The sequence below is a fragment of the Canis lupus genome, chromosome 38 (genome assembly GCF_003254725.2).
Source record: "Canis lupus dingo isolate Sandy chromosome 38, ASM325472v2, whole genome shotgun sequence".
NCBI lineage: Eukaryota > Metazoa > Chordata > Mammalia > Carnivora > Canidae > Canis > Canis lupus.
The window spans coordinates 10725898-10748163 of NC_064280.1; the positions used below are offsets into that span (position 1 = coordinate 10725898).

A 22266-nucleotide genomic window follows, 5' to 3' on the forward strand; every position below is an offset into this window, starting at 1 on the left:
AATTCTGACCTATGTATGTTAGTATCACATTAAAAATAATATATTCACCAATAACTTTATGTAACTATAAAGTGTAAGGAAGAACAATACGAAATACAAATTCAGAGAGAGAGGAAAAATTTCTGAAACAGAAGTCACAGGGCAGGTTTCTTAATAAAAACGAGAGAATGACAAACCCTTAGTAACTGCTCATCGCTTTGTACTTAATATTCATTGAAACTTTAACACAAAAACCCTATGATATGAGAGACATGAGAGACACTTAGCCACTACATGTTATACAGAAGTGTCTATCACCAACTTCTGGGTTGTCACGCTTTCCTCATTCAGAAAGTTGAATTTAAAAACCTGTCAGTAGCTGAGTCTGATACATCAGGGCTTCCATGATCCAATCCCAATAGGTGATTTCTATACATTTATGAATTTTTATAACCAGGGATAACAACAAAAACATGGAATAGAATGTTCTGCAGGTATTTTTAATATCAGGATGATTTTTGCATCCATGATAGAATGTTTTTATCATGGTAGCAAGAGAACTCAAATCTTAATGCTCCAAATAAAAAAAGGAACAATTATTCAGGATCATTTTCAATCATCTCAGGTATAAAAGAGCCTAGGATAATGTTGATGGTCAGAAGAAATTGTTAGCAAGTATACATTCAGACATATTGATAAATATATAATGGACACAATCATGAATAAATCTAGTAAGAATGTGTATTTCCATTTTAACTTCCATTCATTGAATACAATGAATCATATTGTGCCCCTACTTAAAACTTTGAAGTTTAAACATAAAAGCAAAATGGAAGGAAAACACACATATAAAAATGGACATTTATGTGTAAGAAGGAGAAGAGTTTAAATGGATAAAGTGATTTTCATTTACAACCTCAAAATCAATTTTACTATTGATTTTTTCAAACATATATATTGGAATTTCAGATAATTAGCATTTAAGCCTTTTTGAAAAGAAAAATGCAATTAAAATAGGCCATAATTTGATGTAAGCAGTATTTTAAAATTGCGAAATTGTTGACTTCATTTAAATTACATTGGAATAAAAAAAGAATAAAAAAAATTACATTGGAATAAATCCAACTCTTTTCTTAATTGCAATTTTCTCATCAGCATACACTATTGATCTTTGAAATGAACGAAGCAAATTTTATTAAGGCAATTGTTTTGTGTAGTATCATAAACAATAAAAAAAAAAAACATGGCAAAAGCATAGAGGCTTGTTGCCATTAGAGTCCAACAACACATGAACAAAGTGTAATATTCACCTCCCTTCTCCATGATGCTCAGTGTCTGAAAAGGAATTTTGGGAGAATGTTCACTTGGGTTTCTAGTTAAGTCAAAGGCAGAAAGGGATAAAGAACAATACATTTGTATGGTTAATAATCCTACCCTAGAAATTTAAAAATAAATACATTTTATGTGATCATCTACTCCCTTACTCTTCAATTATATAATCTCATTGAAGAGAATAAAGATTTTCTCAATTTAGGATGTGGTATAATAAATTTATGTGATCATCTACTCCTTTACTCTTCAATTATATAATCTCATTGAAGTGAATAAAGATTTTCTCAATTTAGGATGTGGCATAATAAGCAGATCAACAATATGATATTCACTTGAAAGGCTATCAATCCAAGCCTTATTACTGGACCCCCAGCAAACCATCTCATCACAAGTGATAACAGGGCCATTGTCCAACAAAGTTCTCCCCCTCTTGATTTATCTTGGCATCTTAGCATTATTGGCCACTATTAACCAGTCCCTTCTCTCTTTTCTCTTCAGTCAATGGGACACATTTATTTGGATTTCCAGTTACCCCATCAGGCATTTCTTGGCATCACTTGCTGGTTCTTCTTCCTTTATTTGGACTCTGAATATTGAGATGTTGGAAGATTTTTTTTTCTCACTATGTTCTTTCTTCAGATGATTTCATTCAGCACAAATGTTTCAAATACTAAATCAAAACCTTTATTTTTCTCATTTTCCTAGTACTTTGTGAATTAGTTTCATGAATTTTTTTCAAAACATGTATTTAATTTCTCTGCTTTTCATAATGGCAGTAACCTAGTTCAACTATCATCATCTTTCACCTTAATGTATGTAAAAGCCTTTCAAATCATCCCTCTGCTTTTACTTCTCCACCCCTAACCATTCTCAATCTACCAACCAAAGTGATCTAAAATAGAATGATTTTAAACCAGAATAATTTAAAAACATAGATCACCTCATTTTTTATAGAAAATGCCTCAGTTAATGAAAATTCAAAATTTATATCTTAGCCAAGTAAAGAAGTAAATCATAATACTATTATCTGATTTTTTACACTCTTTATCTTTCTGAATCGAGTCACCATATTGAATTCTTTTCTCATATGTGGACCTGCCAATCTCATTTCTTCTTTAGGCAGGCTTGGTCATTATTTTTTGGGGGGTGGACTGCTCTTCCATATGCTCTTTATCTAGCTGCCCATTTCTCATTATCTGAACCTCAGGTGTGCAGATAGGCCTTCTCTGCCAAATCTATCTGAAATTATGATCAGGCTTCTGCTTCTCTCATTCTCTAATTCCTCATCTGATTATTTCTTCATTAAATATTTTATAATCTGTAATTATTTTATTCATATTCTTGAACTTTAATTCCTCTTTCTCCTACCCATTATAATGTGTGCCCCATGAGTGTTCCTATTTATTTTACTTGTGGTTGTGTTTCCAATGCTTCTTGCCTGCTTTTCAATTGGTGCTCAATAACTGTTGAATTAATGTATGTGAAGATAAAAGACAAAGAAAGCAATGGCAATGTTACATTAATTAAAATCATTTCTAACCCTCAATATTTTTTTTCAAGTCTGAGTGGAAAAATGAAGGCAGTGATATCAAGTAATATATTTAGACACAGTAAAGAAAGGTGTCCATATTTGCCATTGATGATTCAAAGAGATCTAAAAGTCCATCCTTCACAAATCATTCTGTTTGTCTCAGCTAAGGAAGTAAAGATTGTTAAGGGACTGTGTTCACCAATACGGTTTTAAATTCAATACATAACAAAGAGGTGTATATATTACAAAATCTATGTTGATTCATGTCATCAAATTGAATGATGCCTGGGAATTCATTATCATTAGAAACAAAGGATTTAAAATTTTTAAAAACAAAGAACTAAAGTAATTATAAAGTAATTATACTGAAACAGAAAACGTGAAATATCTTTACAATTTTAACTGCCTAAGTCAGCTATCTCTTAAAGTTTTGGATACTTGATAAATCATTGAAATAAGTTTCTAATCTCTTTCATATTGTTCAGTCCTGCTACAGGGACAGTGTTTAGTCTTAGCTGTGGATTGGGAAACAATTCAAAAATGCGAAGATGTCACTTAATTTAGCTTTTATGTGTATGTGTGTGTGTGTGTGTGAGTTAAAAGGAGTCATTAATGAGATGACACTGGGGACGGACATTAACTACTCTTTCAAATAAGCCCCAAATGCTTTACAAATATAGAAAATAAGCAAGCTGTCATTCCACAGACCAATTAAGTTTACTCTAAGTGGGTTAGCATTGTTATATTGGTGTTATGTTCTAAATGCCAGTCATAGAAAAGTAATTGGCAGTGATTACATTTTAAAAGTTACATTATTAAGGGTTCTTATGCTATCTGCACTAGCGTTTTCCATCTGCTCTTTCTGCAGGCTATGTAACTCTGTTCAAGCTAACCTGATTGTACAATAGCTAGACATGGAAGTAATGGGTTCATTGCACCATAATTTAATAGCAGGATGGGCCAGTATCTTATGCCTTTGATCAATTGGACACTATTTTTCTCTAAGGAATAGAAAACTATTTCACTAAGAATTAGTCAAAGTTTACAGAGCAACTGAACTTAAGGAAGTTTCTTTTTTTAAAATGGCTTAATGAAGAACAAATCAAGGTTTTTATTTCACATAACAAATCCTTATTACAGACTGAATTAATTACATGTAAAAAAAAGAAGGGCAATCTCTATCAAAATATAAAGACCTAATTAAACTGTTTATACAATATACTTCTTTCTGCAAAAGTGTGTTAGTTTTCTATTGCTGATGTAAAAAAGTTACAACAGTGGCTTAAAACTACACAAATTTGTTATGTTACAGTTTTGGACAGGCTCTCACTTGCCTAAAATAAAGCTTTCAATATTATCTGCTCCTTCTAAAGGCTCTATGGGATAATGCATTTCTTTGCCCTTTGCAAGGAAATGCTCATTCCTTGGCCCATAGCCCCATTTATCCCTTGTTAAAGTCACCAAGGGCTAGTAGAGTCTTTCTCCCAGTGTATCCTCTGATTCTCGACTTTGGTTGTCATATCCCCGACACTGTGATTACATTCAGCCTACATGGAAAATTCAAAATAATCTTCCTATTTGAAGATCTTTAAGTTAATCTGCAAAATATCTTTTGCCACGTTAAGGCAACATATTCACAGGTTCTGGAGATTAAGACATGAACATCTTGGTACCTATTATTCTTACCACAAATAGCATTCAAGTATGTTAGTTTCCCATACATTATTGGAATCAATAGGAAGTCAATCAAGGGTTTTAGGCAGAGAGAAATATAACTAATTTTATATTTTATAAAGATCATGTTGGTTGCAATGCTAACGAACAAAGAGTGGGCAACAGTTAGGGACCATTCCAGTCATCCAGGTGACACATTACTGTAGTTTACATTAGAGGGATGATGTTGAAAATGGATTATAGGACAGTAGTTAAAGATTTAGGGGGGTATTTGGGAGTTAAGTGTGAGAATTTGTTACAAGACTGGATGAGGCACAAGAATAAGGTGAAGATACCTGGTACGATGAGGAGATTTCTAGTTTTAGTAAATGGATGGTGATATCATTCAGTAAGAGAGAGAACATTGAAGAAGACCGCTCAGAGAGATCTTGAATTCTATTTAACAATGAGTTGTCTTCCAAACATCCAAGCAGAGATGTTGACAACATTGAAGTGCTCAGGACAGATCAGGAATAAAGATGTGTATTTGGTAGCCATCAAAAACCTGTCCAAGAATGAAAATTGCTTTAAAAGAGAAAATACACTAAAAATATATGAAGGCATAGGACAAAATCTGTAGGAAACTGAGCTTTAAATGGAGTAGAGATCTGGGCAGCAAGAGAATATGGGTAAGAGCTCAGACTGGGAGGAAGAGACCTAGATATGTGTTGTCATGGAAACAAGAACAGAGGCTACTAAAGAAGAAGTCAAAAATCTTGAAAGTTGCTGAAAACTACTATAACATGATGGAAAAATTTTCACTGGATTTGGGGGTACTTAGATTATTATTGGCCTAAAGAGAGTCTTGAAACCATATTGGATTGGAGCAAAAATGGTATAGTTTGAGGAAATGAAAAAGGTGTAAGCAAATTTTTGATATTTGGGTTTTGGGAAGTGATAAAAGGGATGGTGGAGGGAGCAGGGAGTGATATTGAAGTTTTTTTTTTTTTTTTTTTTTTAATGCATTGGAGAGATTTGAGTACAACTAAATACCAAGAGGACCTATACCATGAGCATGGGAACTGTGCATTTACATGAGGCCCAGGCTCAGAAATACCTGACCCTGGTTAAATGCTCTGCTATTCCTGTATTGAAATTACTAACAATTTAATCATTGAATTATGGTTTGTAGGTAAACTCTGCTAGAGAAAAGAGTGTGTGACAGGGACTTGGAGACTGGTCCTGCCTCCTGGTGGCTCCCCACCATCTGGAAATGGTTTGACTACGTAATCTCTCACCTCCTGGCATTCCTCCTGGCCCTGCCTTGGGGCAAGTGACCAGGTGACATTTGAAAGGAAAGGAGGCCATCATTCTGCTGTCAACCTCCACCTGCATGAATACTAGGGCCAGAGTGTGCACTCTGGAGCATCTTGGGTGGAGTCTGGCAGCAGCAGGATCAGCGGGTGACCTGCTAGGCTTGGTGGAGGCAACTCTCGTGCCCATTCTTAACTGTAGTATAGTGCATCTAGGCATGAAAGTTTAAAGGCAGGCCCATCATAGATTATGATGGCAGAGCCACAGGAAGGGGAGATGCCTGGCTCTGAAGCACGTGGGTCCTGAGGCTGGAGAGAAGGGGAATCTGGCAGCTGATTATTCTCAGCAAGGAGGAGGCCTGAATCCTGGGACAGGACATCTACATGACTGTGAGGGTCTGTACTCACCTGTCCAGTGAGTATCCCCATGTCTGCAGAGTATCCCCGTGTCTGCAGAGTATCTCTATGCCAAGGGAGCCTTTCCTGGACAAGCCCCATGCCTCGGAGGATTGTCTCTTCCTCCTTTCGACCTTCCTGAATCTGGAGGTATTTGTCAGCTCTGACCTGCCAGAGCATGAGAAGCTTGTTTGTAAACAAGCTGCGAAATACAAATTATATAATTTGGAAAACCATATAATTTAAATAACTCTATACACAGTCAAATCCAGCATCGCATGGAAAAGTTTATGATAATTTAAATTTTTAACTTTTCTTGCTTAAATCAACCTTAAATAGCAAATATCATAAGAGATTGAGAGAAAGACTAAAAGAAGGAGATAACCTTTGTATCTTAGTACTTTAGTACACCTGCTCCCCACTCCCATTTTTAACAAGGAACTCTCCTTTTCACTTTGTATGGAACCCTGCAAATTATGTCGTGGTAAGAATCAATAGTGAGCAAGAGGTTGAAGAGATGGTAGAGGGGAACATTTATTCATTGTGTAAATTTTCTGTAACAGTTGGGGGGTGGGAGGGGGTGGGTCTAAGGCAAAAGTGAAGAGGTAGCTTTATAGATGCCCACAACTGAAGGGCTGAGCCAGGGATTGGATTTTGAGGCTTTCCATGGAAGTCATTTAGAAAATAGAAAATAAAATTCTCAGACCTAAAACAAACAGGAAATTATTTTTTTAAATATAGAATTATGATTTTTCTATTGGAAAGCTGAAGAAGGAAATACTGTCTTCTGAAGAGTTAAAAGGTTGTTCTTCCATTGACCAGAGATAGAATATTAAATGAAGTATTTTCTCATGTTTACCTATCTTTTTAATTGAGGAATGTGCCACAAAATTAAAAATAGCTTAAAGTAAAACAATTAAGATGCAAACAGAACAAAGAGAATCTAGAAGGAACTTAGGGATTACACCTTACAAGGCATTTAGATGGACTAATTACTCATTAGCTTACTCTATTTAAGTTAGATAGAAGGAAGCATTCCCAAGAGTCCGATTCATTAATTACTAAAATTAGACACTATCAAATGAAGTAAAATTTGTTTTAATCCAGCTAGTCTCAAAGGGAATTGATATATTTTCATCTGACTGGGATGATTCCACAATTCCATTTAATTGAATCTTTAGACCATGGTTAATTATGTTTATTAATTGTGCTTATTTTAGTTACCAACTGATTGCTTTTAAGAACATTATGATTTTAGAGGGGCTTTTTATCAATTGTCATCCCATCATGCCATTGACCTTATTATGAAGGCCCCTTAAAGGATTCTTTATCCCTAATAAAATATAACAATTCAGAAAGCTGTATCTCTTTATTCGACAAGAACACGTCTTCATTTTGCAGTTTACTAAAACCAGAGATGCTTTCACTACTGAGCTTCAAATACCTATATATGGATAAGAAGCCAGAAATGAACATTTCATAAAGCATGTTAGATGCATGCAGGCAACATGCAAAACATTCTTTAAGATATATCGAGGCAACTAATCCCTATTAGGTGTTTAGTAATCTATGCATCAATATGTAGATTTTAGTATGTAGATTCTTCCGGACTAGTATTTTTTAGCTTCTCTTAGTAGGGATCTTGGACAAAGATAAATGAGTTGTAAAGTTCCACCTGTTTTTATTGTTATAGAAAACTTTCAGAAACATACACACGTACCACAGACATATTAAAAGTATGAAAATTTTGATGTTTTTGTAAACAGAGATTTGTAAAGTATATATGTATAAAAGTATAAATATAAGTATGATAGAGTTCATAATAAAAATGTGTTCACCTTTACAGAAACAAAGATAGAGTAATAATCACATGATAAACAGGAAACATTTTTCCCAGATACTTATGAAATCTCGCAGGAGGCTTAGATGTATAATTCCTCATTCCTCAGACTCCACCTGTTTGTGTGACTCTTTCATTAGCAATGGGATTTGTTCAAATGGCAGGCTTCCCATTATCTTGTCTGTGATTTGCAATTTGTGCAGAGCAGACCACTGTCTTTACAGTTATATTTAGACCCAAATATTCTATCACACAGGGAAGCTATCGCTGATATAACTGTCAGTCCTCTCCTCCTGTTTCAGGACCAACCATTCATTCATTCATTCATTCATTCATTTATGGAACATTTACTCTAGGCAAATGAGGATAAGAATGTTTCCCTCCTCATAGGAATGATATTCCAGTGGGGGAGATATATATATATATATATATTTACTTATTCTTATTTACTATATATATATATATATAGTAAATGAGTAAATACTTGATATACATAAGTAGAAAGTAATATATAAGTAAGCACTACAGAACTATAGGGATGTTGTGAGCTCTTGTAGACTCTGTGGACTTAAGTTCTTGCTGATGAAATTATATTCAAGGAAAGACTGGAATGAAATGGGGAAGAAGGACAGAATGCCACATAAGTGGAATTAACTCACACAGCATTTTGACTTATTTTGTTATTTCATTAGCATTCTGCATTTCAAGTTCATTCATATGGTGTTAGTAACTAATCCTATCTGTGTGATTGCTGAGTAGTATTCCATTGATCAGAGATCTCACAGTTTATTTTTTTGTTCCATAACCATGGGACAGGGGATTCGTTCTTCTTTGGGTAATTATGAGTAAAGCTGCTATATACAACCACAGATAGGTTTTTGGGTGAACATAAAGTTTTTATTCTACTTGGGTGAACTGCTATGAGTGGGATTACTGGGAATAGGGTAAGCCTATGTTTAACTTTATAAGAAACTGCCATACTATTCAGTGTGACTGTGCCAATTGTCATACTCACCAGCAGTATATGAATTTGAGTTGCTCTGTATATTTTTCAGATCTTATATTTTCCATTTTTTACTTTAACCATTCTAATAATTGTGCAGTGATATCTTACTGGGTTTTCAGTTGCACTTTCTGAATGACTAATGATAGGCCTCCTTTCATGTCACATCTTTTTACCTTTTTGGGGGAAGGGTCTCCTTAAGTCCTTACCCATTTTTTTTTAGTATTTTTTTTCTTATTAGTGATGTTTAAGAGCTAGTAATATTCTAGATTTTTTTCACCCAATAGATTTTTTTTTTGTATTTTTTCCCAGTCTTTAGTTTTGTCTTTACTTCACTTAACAGTGCCTTTCATGAAGTTCATTTTTTTTCTTTTTTTCACAGACAGGAGTCTGTTGATGAGCCTGTTGAAAGCATTCTTGTCTTTATTATCATGTTATTTATTTCTATTATTTCTGTTATTGTTTCTTATTTCTATATATCTCTGTTGAAATTACCCATGCACATTGTTCACTTTTTACACTGAAGTATCTAACATATTAATCATAACTGTTTTAGCTATTTTTATATTCCTTGTCTGATAGTTCCAACTTCTGGGTCTCTGAGACTGATGCTGTCACTTGATTTGTTTTTTGAGAATGTATTGCTTTTGCTTGCTTATTGGGTGTCTCAATTTCTTTGTTGAAAGCTGAAGTCCTCTATAGAGCGGTAGAGATTGTGATAAATCGTAATTATTTCTGTGGGCACACCTCTTTTATGGTATGTCTTTAGGGTGGACAGTTCTCTCAATCAGAAATAATGGGATCTGTTGTTTCTATGACTATTATCAGTTCTTCCCTAGGCCTATATTCCTCTAGTTACTTTGTGCTTAGTATGGGAGCTGATTTGCCAGAGAATTTTTCATAGTATTTACCCCACCCTCAGCATAAAGTCTTCCTTTCTATGCCTGCTCCTTAGAGAGTTGCTTTCTCCATGCTTCTGACCCATCCCAGGAGAAAACCTCCCTTACTTGTTACTGGACACCAGCTGGCCCCATAGTGGTGATGGTGCATATGAATGGGAGAGCCATTATCTGTTATTTTGATTTATTACCTGTTTTAGGTGTGCTATGTCCCAGTATCGAGGGGCGGGGCTTCTTCTTTAGCTTGTCCCTTGCCCAGAAGTAGGAATTCTACAATATCTGCTCCCTCCTGTTATCTCAAATACAGTTTTTTTCTTGGCTTTTATCCTAATGTTGACTGGATTTGCTGTTTTCCCATCCGTTGACAACTTTAAGTAGAGATAACAGAGGAGCATCCAGGCGAGGTGCTCATCTCTCCTGCTGTGGCTGCTGCAGCTCATTTCTCCCACAATCAAACCACAAGAGGAAGGCTTTCCCAGTGCCCTGCTATGCCCTAGATCTTTCCCATAACCACTCTATTGGTTCACTGGTAAGAGTCTGAAAGTCACTGTGAATTTCCACTGTGGGGTACAGTTCCCGTGGGTTCTATTCTCTCACAGTAGCCACTGTCAGGCTTTATAAATTCTCTAGATAAATTTAGCAGAATTGCTTTACTAATTCATATGGCAACTGCTTACTATTTGCCCCAAGAAATTGAGTGTTTGCTTCCTGTCTCTTTTTGGTGTCTTTTCTTAGACTTTTGAGCCTTACAAACTTAGTGGTTTGATGGATTTAAAAGAAGTTATAATTTTGTGGATTATCAGACTTTTTGTTACTGTAAGCATGAGAATAATGTACTTCCTACCTTTCTATATCTGTACTAGTTTCCTAAAGCTATTGCAAGAAATCACCCCAAACTTGGTGCTTTAGAAACCATAACAACAACAGCATTTTTTTCCCCTTTCATAGTGCTAGAGAACAGAAGTCCAAAATCAAGGTGTCAGCTTGGTCATGTTACCATGCAGTTTTTCTTTATTTTTACTATTTATTTTTAAAATATATTATTTATTTATTTGAGACAGAGAGACAGAGCATGAGCAGGGGGAAAGGGAGAGTGAGAGGGGCAAGCAGACTCCCTGAAGAGCATGGAGCCCAACGCCCTGCTAGATTTACCAGAGGCTCAATCCTAGGACCCTAACATCATAACCTGAGCTAAGTCAGACGCTAAACTGACTGAGCTACACAGGTGTCCCAGCAACATCTGCAGTTTCTGGAGAAAACCCTTCCTTGTCTTTTCCAGCATTCCGTATTTCTGGTGTTCCATGGTTTATGGCAGCATAACTACAATTTCTGCCCCCATCTCCACATGGCTTTTCCTTTTGTGTCTCTCTCTGCCCTCTCTCCTTCTTTTAAAGATACAGTCATTGGATTTAGGGCCCAACCTAAATCCAGGATGATATCATCTCAAGATTCTTAATTATACTTGCAAGGATACCTAATTTTTTTTTAAAGTTCACCTTGTGGGCAGCCCCGGTGGCGCAGCAGTTTAGTGCCGCCTGCAGCCCGGGGTGTGATCCTGGAGACCGGGGATCGAGTCCCACATCAGGCTTCCTGCATGGGGACTGCTTCTCCCTCTGCCTGTGTCTCTGCCTGTCTCTCTCTCGGTCTGTGTCTCTCATGAATAAATAAAAAATAAAATCTTTAAAATAAATAAATAAATAAATAAATAAATAAATAAATAAATAAGTTCACCTTGTGAGAGTCTAGGGGTCATGAAGTTAGGGTAGACACTACCCATCCCACTACATCATTATAAGCAGAAACTTGATATAAGTACTGAATATTAGTAAATAATTATAGTTTCATAAGATAAGAATTTATTTAAAACTAATTAGTTCCATGATTAAGTTCTTTATGTTAGAAATCTCTGATGCTGCTTTATTTTTAAATTTATTCAACAAATATAGATTAAGGAGGTTTGACATAGCAGGTCCTATGCTAATAAACAGACAAAATGATATATAAAATATATACTGCTCATTTTATTAGCGATAAACAAAACAGACAAAATATCTGCTCTCACACAGCTTAGATTTTCTCAAGAAAAAGTTTCTCTTATCAAATTACATTTATTTTCTATAGCTTTGTTTGGAATGTAAGATGATTCAATGATATTTCTTTTCGAGGGAAGATCTGTCTTTTCATAATAAGCATAGAAAAAGATTAGCCTTTCTCAATTTTTTGTTGTTCTGATTTTAGAAATGGATTATACTAACTTCAATTACTTAACCGAGTGATGGAATGAAACTTTTGTTTTCATCTATCCCAAATTAAATGGCCTCAACATAGACAATTATCTGCTATGAAACTAAGTAACACGCTTCCTATGAAATTGCCATTTTAATTATCTTCACATTGACTTGGTTCCCAATCAATTTTGAGAGTATTTTCTATACCAATATAAAATACTACAACAAGATGATATACTTTGCTGAAACAAAGAGAAAAACATACCATGCCTGATAAATATGGAAATAAAGACAAAATTAGTTGGTTGACATGTGGAATATTAATGAAATATTGATCTTGGCATTTATACTAAATGCAAATTTTATCAAAATCACAATGTTTTGTCAGTCTAGTGTGTAATACCTAAAGCAGGTATTATGTTAAAAACATTCAATTCATTTAAAAAATAAGGTTTATACAAAACTAATCTGTTAGAGTGTAATGATTTCTTCATGCACAGCTCATATTTCTTGTAACAGTGAAAATTCAAAAGAACAATAAATTAAGTGCATGAATGACCCATGTGTCAAAGTGAGGTATGATTCACATGATTGACTTCTAAAAGAATTTAATTTCCAGATTTGTGATTTTTAGGTTTTAAAGTACCTTATTCCATGTGATGGCTGATATGTACCTGTGTCTCTACTTTCTCCCACTTACCTATTTTAGGATCAGCATTATCCTTCTTTTTTTTTTCTTTTAATTCTAGTATACTTAACATACAGCGGTGTATTAGTTCCCCATTTACAATATAGTGATTCAACAATTCTATACATCACACAATGCTAATCACGAGTGTACTCCTTAGCCCCCATCACCAATTTCATCAGCATTTGAAGGCAGAATATAACTGGTTATATTTTTCAGGGACTACCTTCTTCTCTATTGGAATAGACAAGGGAGCCCATAAATAATCACTGTTACATGGGACTGGATTTTTTTCCTGTATTCCTAGAGAGGGTGAACTAAGCTCTCTTAATGCTGTCAGAGCTGGTTTCATAATAACTGTGGTAAATAATTCAAGATCCAAAGGACAAAAGTGCATCTCTTCTTTAAACTATAAAGATACTGCCAATTATGTTTCATAATGTTTAAATTGTCTGCACAGACGGTGATCGCATGAGGAAGTGCAGATATATTTTCTTTGAGTCTTTTCATTTGCTCTCACATTATCCATTACACAGCTCTAAAGTATTATCAGAAGTAGCTATCAGAGAGTAACTCAGTCATACAGCAGGGTAGTTAGACCCTTTACAGATGCTTGGAAATATAATGTTGCCATACAAAGGCCTTAGGGTGTTTTAGGTCTTAAATAGTAGCCTTGAAGATATCTGTTTTTATATCAAAATTCTGATCTGAATTATTGATCCAAATTCCTAATTAAAGTAACTGATTTAAAATAAATAAATAAATAAAAATAAAAAATAAAAAAAAATAAAGTAACTGATTTTGGTTTTAGATTTAAAAATATAGACTTGGGACGCCTGGGTGGTTCAGCGGTTTGACGCCTGCCTTTGATTCAAGGCATGATCCCAGAGTCTTGGGATCGAGTCCCACATCAGGTTTCCTTAATGGAGCCTGTTTCTCCCTCTGCCTATGTCTGTGCCTCTCTCTCTGTATGTCTCTCATGAATAAATAAAATCTTAAAAAAATTAGTTAAAAAATAAAAATAAAAATATAGTACACTGTCCTATTTTAGAATCGTAAAACATACTGTTCTTGGAAGATAGCTAATATATATTTGAAAGCTTTTTAAACTTTGTATTCTCCATACATATTAATGCTGGGCTAGCATATTAGTATTGAAAAATGCATCAAAAAATGGCACAAAAACTTGTTCTTGAGAAGGCTAAGAAGAGATTTGTAGGAACTTTCTTAAATAAATCAAAGGATTTTGCCTGGTCACGCTCACCTATTACAAGGAAATTAAAATATTAACTATATGTTCAAAAGTTAGGAGATAATTTAATAATTCTCCCAAAGACAAAACCCTCCTATTCAATATTGATTATCAGTCCTATGTTGCTCATCATAAGTTAGTTACAGAAGGCCCAGGTTGAGATGAATCTATAGACCATTCATTTTACCTATTACCACACATATAGCTGTAACACTGTACTTAATGTCATAAGGGACGTGAGAGATCAATAACTAATTTCTTGGTCAATTCTATGGGTACAGTGATTAGGTTGCATCCACTTCACTACTGGGGGAAAATTATCCTACTTTAATTGAATACATTTGAATAGTAAACTAGTAAGCAAATACTGAGAATAGTATGTGAGGATAAAGAGTTCAGTAAAAAGTAAAATGACATTTTATCCCTAATTTCAGATTTCCTGTCACCTTTACCATTCTTATCCTCGAGGCAACCACTGTTGTAGTTACACACTTTACAAGTACACATATTCATCTAGTAAGACATCATTTTAACAACAAACATTGGCACATCCAATACTTTTCTGATATTGTCTCTCTTCTTAAAAAAAAAAAGAAATTCTTTGAGAACGAGAGCATGAGCAAGGGACTGGGGTGGCAGAAAAGGCAGAGGGAGCAGCAGACTCTTGGCTGAGCAGGGAGCCTGATGCAGGGGTTGATCCCAGGACCCTGGGATCATGACCTGAGCCAGAGGCAGATACTTAATCAACTGAGCCACCCAGGTGCCCCATCTCTTTTCTTAATATAATGTGAAGATTATAATATATTTTGAGAAATGTTCTTTTTATTCATAATTTTACCTAGATACTTCTATCTCACATTTTTAATAGCTACATAGTATTCTCTTGCCTGAGTTCACAAAACTTGGTTAAATCAATCCCTAGTAATGGATATTTGGGTAGCTTGTAGACACGTGCTACTATAAACAGTGCTGAAGTTCATCTTCAGGCCTATAATATAGTACGTTTTTGTGAGTGTACAGCTAAGATATATTTTTGGAAGAGAAAAGAGATCAAAATATGTGAGTATTTAAATGTTTGATAGATATTACTAAATTGCTTATAAAAATAATGTACAATTCACAGTCCTAAAATATGACCACGAATGTGATTTCTTATCCATACTTGAATATCGTCAACATTTTTTTATCTTTGCCAAAGTTACATTACTATGATATTTTCTATTTATTTCATTTACAAGTGGTAGGAACATCTTTTAAGTTTTTAAAAACCGGGGCAGCCCGGGTGGCTCAGCGGTTTAGTGCTGCCTTGGGCCCAGGGCCTGATCCTGGAGACCTGGGATCGAGTCCCACATTGGGCTCCCTGCACATGGAGCCTGCCTCTGCCTGTGTCTCTGCTCTCTCTCTCTCTCTCTCCCTCTCTCTTTCTCTCTCTCTCTCTCGTAAATAAATAAAATCTTTAAAAAAATAAGTTTTTAAAAACCATCTGAGAGTAGTTTAATTTCTGGCTGTGGAGGATTCATTTGTATAAGACATACTCTAAAAGAGCTAAGAAAAATATTTAAAATTATAAGCTTGATGGGGTCAGATCTACCAAAACAGTGAAGAAATGAAGATACAGGAGAAAAAAAGGGACATGAAGAGATGTGAGCCAAACATTTTTCCACCTGAGGCACTTGTCAAAGCAGCACAGAGTCCAAAAACCTAAGCAAAGCTTTCATTAGTCTCCAAGGTCAGAAAGAAAGAAGTTAGTTTCAGATCCTGCAGTGGTGGAAGGGATTTGGCAAATGCTCCAGACTTTTGGTTGTGACCAATTACACACCAGGAGTAATGATGCATCAAAATAGACAAGCCCTCACAACTGAAGCAGAGTTCAAAGGAAGCTCCATTCCTGACGGGAATAAACTACAGTTTCCTCTGGAGAATGTTGTATTACTATTCAGAGCCACAGATTCTCTCTACTTTTTTTTTTTTATACTTACAAAAATTGGCATTCATAAAAAGTTAATAGTCATACCATGATTTAAACTTAAATTACTAATGAAAAGAAAAATGAGAGACAGTAGAAAAGACCCGCTGCAGGGGAGTCTTATATTACATTTTGGTAGACAAAAAGTAATAAAACAATATATAATGTGTTCAAAACAATAAAGGACAAGATGGAGACTTTCGTTAGAGGAACTGAAATCTAGAAAAAACACAAATAGAAACTTCAGAAATGCCTTATGTTGTAGTTAAGATTAATGTAGTGAGTCCATATGTACCAATTTGGAAAGATCTCATACACAGCGCTCAGAAAGAAAAAAAAAGAAGAAATACAATTTATTTACAGAAAAACAGACACAACACTATTATATGTTTTGGGCTAGTACATGATTTATAAAAGTAAATGTTTAGAAATAGGTCTGTAGGAACATACACACCACAAGCCACTAACAAAATAGCAAGTACGGGGAAGGGCCTTCCTTCAGCCCATGTGGTCTCCTTATCTGTATTATTGATTCATTTACCAAGTGAACACATTCACTTATCAATATGCAATTAAAGAGTAATTGCTATAGTAAAGGAACACTAGAATATAGGCTTCTTGTACCTTAATTCAGTTCCTGTGTTTTCTTCTTTAGGAAAAATAAAATCTACTATAACTGAGGTCAGGAGCTGTTCATGTTCTCATCTCTCACACATCCACAGAGAAAGATCTATGAGGTGAGAAAGGCTTATTAAGTTTTATACCTATGGTTCTAGGTGAAGTCCTTTTTCCAAAAATGACTCTCTGATTTAAATAGAATTAAGAGGACTAAATTTTGCCGAAGATGGTGGCTGTAGAAGACCTACCTAGAAAGAGAGTAGATACATTTCCAAGACTTAAGTAACCTGCCTGTGATAGAGGTCTCTGGTATTTGAGAACTAATGGGTTTCTGTAGAAACCGATGGGAGTTAAATCTGAGGAAAGAAAGTAGTGCATGGCAGTCAGGTGCCCTGGGCAATAGGGCCGCCTAGGGAAGCAAAAGGCTTACATTCTGGGCATTTATCCATCTTTGAGTCTATTTCTTGCTGTTGGATAAGAAAAGTAATCATTCTGGGCATTATTTATTTGTTTATGAAAAGAGAGATGGTTTGTGCTAATTGAGATAAAGTGGAATTTGGAACTGAGAGGAAGAAGTTTGGTAAACTAATTACAGAATTGTAATTTGCTGTGTTATTTTGTTATATGTAAGAAAACAATTATAAGACCTTGGCTTGCATTCCTTCCCACTGAGAACAAAGGAACGAGGATTTTGATGTGGGTTTTGCAGGCCTTAGCTTTTTCTATTTTCCTGCTGTGTTCTGATATCAAGATAGCTTGTGCAGAACTAATATGATAAGCCTGTGTTTAAGAAATGTGTCTCAAAAAATATCCTAGACTCACATTTTCCAGAAAATGTATTGTCAGATACTTGTACCTAAAGGTGGAATTAGATGAAAAAGAAGGGAATCCCATTTAAAATGAACTTAGATACGTTTCATAATACATTCCCCTTAGCCGTAATACATGATCATAGAAAAAGAAAAAAAAAAAAACTAGAAAAATTTACATAGAGAACATTCATTTAACAGTGTGGGGCCCATCATTTTCTAAACATTTTAACAACGACCTTTCCTCATTAACTTTTGTTGATATGTAATCTGCAAACCTAGTACTTCACAGAATGTACTTCGTGAAATATTTTCCAAGCATGAGGCTTAAGAATGCAGTTTTCCCATTTTAAGTGGACCTGCACATGTTGGATTGGCTAAGCCATTCTAGCTGAGACTCCTGAGTTACCCTAAACTTCTGAAACTATATGTATATAGAAGATGGGACCTAAGAGTCTATTAATTTAATCCACAAATGTAAATTGAAGGAAAAAATTAAAAATAACAATTCCTCTCTTGCAGAAAGTCACATTTTCTTGTAGGAAAAAAATTATAAGAAAACAACTGTAAACATAAAAATGGTAAAAACATGAAACTTGAGAATTTCTCCCGAAGATTTTGAACATCCTTTTCCTGGCAGTTCCACTTGCCCCATCCTCTTGCATTTGACATTGACTTCTAACTGTCCATCTTCACCCCTCTAGATAAATCCAGACTGTCCAAACAATGCCTGCTAACTCTCAAAAAACTTTTCTCAATTAAGTCCAGATTCTCCAAATAGTACTGCTAATCAACCATAACCATCTATTTAATCCCATTCCCAAATTTCTATACTTCAGCTGACAGTTCTCTGGTTAAACTTTAGACAGCCTCCTGCTGCTAACCCCCTCACCACTTACCCCTACTCTCCCCCCAAAAAAACATTTCACCCTCTTTTCTCAAGTTAGATGTTCTTCTGAAACTTTTCATGTTTAGCATTCTAGAATAAAGGCTTATGCCAAGGCTGCTCTGGTTGATTTTCTTCCGTTAATGCTAGCAACATACTTAGCTTGCAACCGTTATATTATCAGGGTATTATCAGACTTTTACATTTTTTTAAAATTTTATTTATTTATTCATGACAGAGAGAAAAAGAGAGAGAGACACAGGCAGAGGGAGAAGCAGGCTCCATGCTGGGAGCCCAACGTGGGACTCAATCCTGGGGCTCCAGGATCACACCCCAGGCTGAAGGCAGCGCTAAACCGCTGAGCCACCAGAGCTACCTTATTATCAGACTTCTAACTGAGCTGGGGAATTGGAAGTCTTGCCAGAAAGATAATGTTCGAGCACAACAGGAAAAACAGCTAGACTTTGACTGTTGCAATTGTTCTCAGTGCTGGTTTTCCAGAGGACGGTGTATGCTAATTATTTTAGATGATTTAATTAATTTAGTTTTTACAACAGCTCTTTGAGATAGATTTCTTAAAGAAATGTGGGCACCATAAGTTCAATTAACTTGTCCAAGATCACACAGGAAGTAAAAAGTCACAGAAAGAGTAAACAGCGGAAATTATCTCAGATTTCTTGTAATGACTAAATCAGTGCAATTTATATATATATATAAATATTATATGTATTTTATAATTATATAAATTATGTTATATAATTATATAAAATAATTATATATTATATATTGATATAAGCTGCTCAATAAAATTTATTTATCATCATAAAATATAAGACTCCAATGGGATACATAATTATCAATAAATCGATTCAAACACAGGATATAGGAAATGAAGATGAAATAATTTTTGTTGTCCATGTCTTTGAAGTGGTCTATTTTCAGAAGGTGGTGAATTTAGCCATATCTAGCATTCTAAGTAATATTTTAATAATAGGTGATACCAGTTCTCTGTGTCAGTAGTAGCCCTGGAAAAATGTCTTGAACTACATGAGATTCAGGTTTTTTTCTTTGCAAAATGCTGATAACAATAACAATAATCATCATTTGCAATGGATCATCAGGAAGAAACACTGAGTGTGCCTAATACAGTTCTTATAGTCAGTACTCAGTAAGTAGTAGTTATGATGATAATCATGTTCAGAAAAACAACAACTGTAAATAGTTTACCCATCTCTATATCATATGTTCCAATTTTTTTTTTCCATTTCAAGAAAACATTTTCACAAAGCAAGTGTCTCCTTTAATATGTTCAATAAAGAAGCATTTAATTGGGCTTCTCTAGGAGCAGTTTAATCTAGGGGCAATCTGAAATGCCTATAAGTTCTGTAAGGTTAACAATCGTCATGTGTCTTTTGTGCATCAAATCTTGAGACCCTGATGAAAATATCTACAAATGCATGGAGAGTGAAGGAAATTCAACACTATTAGTTTCAAAAGTATTCAAAACATTTAGCATCACCGTTATTTTCCTCTATTAAAGACCAATTCTACTTTTGTGTGACATATGTCTTCTATAAGGTTTAAAACCATCAATAGTAAAATAATAAAATAAAATAAAATAAAACCATCAATAGCGAAGTGCTAAAGAATTTATTAATTGATTTATATATTATTCAATATATATTTATTAGGATGTATAAAAACATTCAATTCCATTTAAAATGTGGTGAGGTTTATACCAACCAAATCTGCTAAGCATGTCACATATGACAAAAAATATGAGAAACAACTACCTCAAAGATGGTTAAATAAATTTTGGATCAAAAATCAAATTCTATATAATCATAAAACTGATGTTTCAGATGATTTAATGGCATGTAGAAGGACTCAATGGTGGATTTCATGTGGATGGTGAAGATCAAAGAATTGCCATAAGTAATTCCTAACTTATGAATTTGCAAATTAAATGGATTTGGGTTGGAGGTCAAGAGTTCTATTTTGGACATATATGTGTAGCTAAAAAATTACTCAGGAACCAGAGAAAAGAGCTGTTCTGGGGAAGAAATTCATGTTTTACTCATGCAAAGGATAACTAAAACTATAGACACGGTTGAGAAAAAGTAGAAAAGTGGGTGTCAGGTCACCATGAGAAGGCCAAGAAGGCTTTTAAAAAACCCTTTAATTTATGGAGAAGTTGAAGAAAAGTACGTTTATTTTGATTAACTTGGCATGTTATTCACAAAATAAAATGCAGCTAGTGTACAGGATAGTTATCTACAAGTATTGGAGTCTTTCCCTTGTCCCTCTCTGGTATGAGTTTAATAGTTTGCTTCAAATGGGATTTGGGAACTTGATATATGTTGACATATGTTTCATATATGTCTTTAACACCTTCTCCAATCATGACAGTGGTCTAGGCAGTACGGAAAGAAAGAGACAAATAACAAATACATGCTATGCTCAAAGGTCTCCTATTCTCTACATATCTTGTATTGTTTGAAACATTTTGCCCAGGACTGGGTGCTTATGTTCCCTATCTGTTGTTTTACACAAGGACTCTTTATCTGTGCTGAGCCCAGGGGTCAAAGCTTCACTTAAATTGTCTACCTGATTGTTGCTGCTTTTGCTTCCCTTAGACACTCATTTCCCAAAACAAATGATCTCATCTTTCCAAAGTGAGCTTCTAGATCAAAAATCCCATTGTTTAAAAATATTTTTAAAATATTTGTAAAAAGCTGAAGACAAAGCACTGGGATTTAAAAAAAATACTAAAGGCAGGGAGGAAAAAAGAGATGAAAGGTCCCTATTGTTATAGACTGCCCTCCTATAATTCTGTATTCGTTCTTCTTCATAATTCAGATGTAGTCTTGATTTCTCTTGAGACTTAATTAGGCTCTGAGCTCCCTATGCCTGCCACCTCCCATATTTTGACCACACCTCATTGCTCTAAGGAGCATAGAGGAGTTCCAGGCTCTTCCTTCTTACTACTTTCTTTTCATACATCTCTTCAAGAAATCTCGAACATTCTTGATTACATCTAAGGGCATTTTTTTTTTTTTTACCATTAATTTCAGGAGAAAAGGCATTAAAAAGAAGAAAATAAAGACACATTGGGGAAATGTTATAAAAATACAAAATAATAACATCAGATTTTGTTTGTCCTTATCATTTTGCTCCCTTAGTAATGAATCTCTTGTTTTTATTTTGAAAGGGGATGTATCCATTCACTGCATCCCATTTACTCTTTGGGCTGATGGCATTTACTTATTTTTTTATACGCTGCTGGATTTCTACTCCTCCTCTGTAGCTTTACTATTTAAAGAGGGGAATAGATATTACCAGCTACACTTAATGAATGCTTACTATGTGCTATACACATAAGAACTTTATGTCCATCAACCAATTTAATCTTCATAACAAACAGATCTTGCAAAGAGGAAGCTTAGGCCCAGATAAAATTGTTCCCATTCGTGCAAGTATAGTGATAAAATCGAGATTCAATTCCTAGCCTCTGACACCAGTGACTAGAGGTGAACCACTATTTGCTGTTGCAAAAGCAAATACAGCCAGTAAAATTTGGTAATCAGTTTGCATGGTGGGCTCATGTGAGGCTAAATTTCATTTCAGAGTAAATTATAGCCAACATTTCTAGTATATTTCTCGGAGCACATTCCCATGGGCTATTAACAGGTATTACAAGGGGAAAAGAATTGCCTTGTCAAGTAAGTTTGAAAAACATGGGATTAATAAATACTAAGCAGTATGTTTTCGGGTCTTTTAACACCTTTAATGTGATAAAGTGCACTGTGACTCTAGCCATGGGATACTTTATATGTTGTTTTCTAAATATATTTGACAATGAAACACATTTTT

At 34.8% G+C, this 22266-nt stretch overlaps 1 long non-coding RNA gene across 1 annotated transcript in view; it reads right to left on the minus strand.

Annotated features, from left to right (window-relative positions):
- Positions 1 to 22266, minus strand: part of LOC125754573 (uncharacterized) — a 117987-nt gene that overhangs the window by 39164 nt on the left and 56557 nt on the right. The gene's annotated exons all lie outside the window — the stretch shown is intronic.